Genomic DNA, 4,797 nt, shown 5'->3' with positions numbered 1-4,797 from the left:
CCTCCCGTGCTGGGTCCCTGGCCCCCGGAGGGCGTCACTTACAAAGGAGAACCCCACACATGGTGGGAAGTGTCCACATCAGCCCTGAGGGGGGACACGGTCACTGTCGAGGGCAGCCGGTCACAATGAAATAGAAGAGAGAAAAATAACAGAGAGATACAACAAAGAAAAAAAATTGTCTTATTTAAGTATTAATAAAATTGGCTAATGTCTAATAAGAATAATCACGGCAAAGGAGATAAAACATAATGCTAATATTAGAAATAAAAATAAGAATATTTATTATTAAAATCCTAAGGACATGGATAACAGGGAGGTAACATGAAGAACAATAAGTTAATACACTTGACAACTTAGAGGAAATAAAAAATACCCCACGAAAAACTCCACTTTCTGAACTGATCCAAGAAGAAAGCGGAAATTCTATTTTTGTTCACTGAATTTGTAGTTAAAACCTTATACAAATTAGACTGCAGACCCAGATGGCTTAACTGACGGATTCTACCAAACATTTAAGGAAAAAATAATAGCACCAGCAAGAGAAAAGGCAAGCCACACACTGGGAGAAAATAACCATAGCACACACATCTGACAGGACCTGTGTTCAGAATATACAAAGAATAGAGAATATACATACACGACATATGAAAAAGTAGTAAGGCACCCCAATTTAAAAAGAGGGCAAGGAATTGAAAGTAATACTGAACGTAAATACTGAATTGCCAATAGATAATATGTAAAGGGGCTCCATATCTCTATTCATCAGCAAAATGCAAATTCAAGCCAGAATGAGGTACGACTACAGACCCAATAGAATGGCCGAAAGTGCTGGTGAGGATGTGGAGCCGCTAGAACTCTCATGCATTGCTCGTGGGAATATAAACGAACACAACCTTTATGAAGAACTGTTTCTAATAAAGCTTCATAGACCTATTTTATGGCCCAGTAATACCACTCCCATGTCTATACAGGATGGGGCAAAAGTAGGCTTATAGTTGGTCATATGGAAAATACAATAATTAATAAATAATAATACAAGAATAAACTCTGTGTTTCACATACTCACAATTGTAAACCTACTTTTGCCCCGCCCTCCATGTACCCGAGAGAAATGAATGTCTATGTGCAGAAAAAAAGACTCATACATGAAGACTCACAGCAATTATATTCACAATAGCCAAGAGGTAAAAACTACCCAAAAATCCCTCGACAAGGGCAGAGGTAAACAAACTGATATTTACCAGCAATAAAAAGGAATGAACTACTGGCCGTGTGCAAGGTGGATCATCTTAGAGCATTACTGGTATATCAACCCACACATGAAAGAATACGTATTGTAAGGTTTTATTCGTAGGAAGTTCAAGGTCAGACAAACTAACTTATGGATATAGACGTCAGTGGTGACCTTTGGCGAGGGAGGGGTAGCTACTGCCTTGGAAGGGAGCACAAGGGAAATGTCTGAGGGATGGGAACGTCCATAGCTTTTTATAGATGGTGGCTGCAGACATGAAAGGTATACATATGTGAAAATTCATGAGGATTTGTACATATTACATGCAATTTTTTTCCTCAAAAATCCAACCCTACCTACTAGTATATCTTGTTTCTTCTGAAAGTATGAGCAGATCCGGAAACAGAGGGCCCACACTGGGCCACAGCTGGCTGGGCGGATGCACATGCCAACTCAGCACAGACCCCACCTCTCTCTAATGTCGCCCCCGACCCATCCATCACACTCATTTCTGCTAACCGCCTGTCTCCCTACGGCCCCAGGTCCAACCACATGGGCCAGGCTGGGAGTCCTGAGGGAGGTCACCCCCGCAGCCACCAGCCCAGACCACAGCTAGCAGACTGATCAGACTCTGGTTGTTTTTCTGCCTGGCATTTGGGAGCCAGTCTTCTTCCTTCACGCCGAGCCAACAATCCAGTGTGGCAGGAAGCCTCCAAAGAGAGATACTGAACTTCTGAACAATAAAGGCCGCTCAAGCAATTAATTGAAGAAAGTTTTTTAAAGGGTGACTGTATTTGCATTCCAACCTGACGAAACAGGTCATACCGATGACATTGTTTAATCATTGAAGCAAATCTTGTGCAAACTCTATGTTAACAGAGACGTACACTCTCCGTTACCCCAGTTCGACCTCCAAATACAGGGCTCCCCCCCTCCGTCCACAGCTGTGCTGGGGAGCACTATGAGGATGGGGCCTCACAGGCAGCTGACAGAGGGGGGCCGGGCTTCCCACCCACAAGCCAGAGTCACTCAGCCTATTGTCCCGGCACCTCTAGGCGACAGGCCTGTGATACCCAAATAATGTGCTCAGTGGTCTGGCCCAGCCTTGGCCAGTCACAACCGATTCTGGCCAAACCGCGGGATCAGGGTCTGCACAAGTCTCCTAGTTAAAGGGCCAGTGGGAGGTCTGGGAGGTCCCAAGAGGAAAGGCCCAGGCTAACTGTGTAGTAGGAGAACTCTTGAGCCCGTGGCTATTTAGCAACAGAAATAAAAATATTCCAGCATTTGTTAAGCAGCCTTCCCAACCCAGTGCAGCTGGGCCCGAGCGGAGCGAGCACCTTTTCCCAGTTCACTTAGTAGCACCACAGGGATGGCTCACCGCGGGCCACCGTGGGAGTATTTACACCATGGAAGTTGGCAAGTGCTACAAAACAGCGCTCCCTCCCCACCGCCCACCTCCAAGAGCCACTCACCAGCACACCACTGATCCTGATGCAATACCAGCCACAGCCCCACACTCAGGACAGTCTCCGGACTCCAGAGACCCTGGTGCCAGGCCATCTTCACACTCATTTAAACCTCACAACCACCCACTGGTATGTCCTATTTGCATCCCCATTATGCAGATGAGGAGCTGGGGCACCCCGAGGTCAGGTGACTTGCCCAAGGCCACAGCTAGGAAGAGCTGAGTTCCAACCTGGCTGCTTCACCCCTATATGACACCGCCTTCTCCCCTTCGAAACCGTCACTGGGCTCTGGGCTTTCTGTCAGTTACGAAAGCAGAGCCCAAACTCCTCGCTACAGAAAGCCTCCCTTCCTCTCCCGGGGAGACGGGAGGCCCAGGGCATCAGCAGCCCGCTCCTTTGCTCAGGCGACTTCTCCAGGGGGCGGGAGACCTTTGCATCTGATCTTGAGACAAACCTCCCTCCCACCTCCCCACCCCAGCACTGAGCCTAATGATGCCTTCTAAAATGCAAGGCTGCATTTTCATTCCAAAGGCAGGCAGACCATCCTAGCGGTAATGAATGGGTTTCCACCTCCTTGCTCAGGCTGCAGCTGCCCAGCCTTGCCCTGCCTTCCCCTCTGGGGCCCTGGGGGCAGAAACCCCTTGAGGCCCCTTGGAAAATCCTGGCCTGGCACGAGGCACAAAGAGCACAGCCAGCCCTGGCCCCAGCCCTGCTCGGGGGCAGAAGGCCTCTGGGAGGTCCTGGCTACAGCGCCAAGAGCAGATGGCCAGGGAGAGGACCGCAATGCGATTTCCACATAATCCATAAACTTGGATGAGCTGACGTTCCTTCACATGCCTTACCTTGTAATCCCGGGAAAGCCGTGCTGAGCGGAGCTGGCCTACCGGCCCCACAAGCCGCCCGTGAGCTGGGTAAGCCCTGCTCTGCTGAGCTGGGTTGGGAGGGCCGAGGAGCCCTGCCAGGGGGCCGTGCCGGCTCCGATATTAGTGAGCAGGAAGGAAGGCCTGTAAGATCCCAGAGACTTCCAGAAAGCACCAGCTCTCACGCTGGGACCAGGCGAACTCCATGCGGCAAAAGCCAGCGGCTGGGAGTCAGGACTCCTGGGGTCTCCCGCCTTTGCCTCTGGTTCCGTGTGAGGCCTGAGACTAGAGACCTCCTCTCTGGGCCTCTTTGCCCCAGATGTGGAGGACGTGCAAGCACCGGTGACTGGAGGAGCTCGCCTGCTTGCCTGGCACATGTCAGGTGCTGCTCACCAGATAAAATCACCCAAGGCCACCCTGAGGCAGGTGCCCGCCCTGCTGACAGTTTCCGATACCCAGGGGTGTCCTTCCTGGCTCGTTAGGCCTGGACTGAAGTCCCAGCTCTGCCGCTTACGAGGTGTGTGACCAGGACGAGGCACTTCACTCCCCCAGCTCTTGGCTCCCCTTGTCTGTCCATCAGGGACTCTGCCGCTACCCTGCTTTCCTCGGGCACGTTAGAAAGATCACATCAATTCAGGACCCTGGACTACGGGAGACTAGCATCACCGGTCTGCTCCAAGTAAAGAGATTAAATTGGATCAAATATGTGTGAAAATCCTGGGATGTTGGTGTTATCACTTCTTTCCTGGCCCGTCTTCCCTGCCAAATTGCACGTCTCCTGAGCTCCCAACACCCTCTTCATGACGCTGCGTGACCCTGGGAGCTCCAGCTCATGTGCTAATGACTCAGTTAGTGACCGGGGCCGCCACGCACCACACACAGGGAGGCTCTGGGGACGGGGAACCTGGGCTTTCTGACTCCTGGGGCAGCACGACTTCTGGCCGGCAGTTCCCGGCGGGAATGCATGTGTGTGGTGCCTCCCTGTGGACATCACGTGTACGGCCTGGAACCCACCCTGATCACAGACCCACCGCAGCCCTCACCGGCACTGCTGAGGAAACCGAGGCCCACGGGGGACACACTACCTGTGCAGAACAAACAGCTCCGTAGACAAACAGAAATAAATGACGGGATAGTCCCCCATGATTCTATAAGCACGAACACTGAGACACAGAACAGCATGTCCAAGTCCATTTCAGAGCTAGATGTGGGGGCTGGTGTTCAGACCACAGGTGCCCCC

This window comes from Myotis davidii, unplaced genomic scaffold (assembly GCF_000327345.1).
Source record: "Myotis davidii unplaced genomic scaffold, ASM32734v1 scaffold164, whole genome shotgun sequence".
Taxonomy (NCBI): Eukaryota; Metazoa; Chordata; class Mammalia; order Chiroptera; family Vespertilionidae; genus Myotis; species Myotis davidii.
This window is presented reverse-complemented; position numbering follows the sequence as displayed.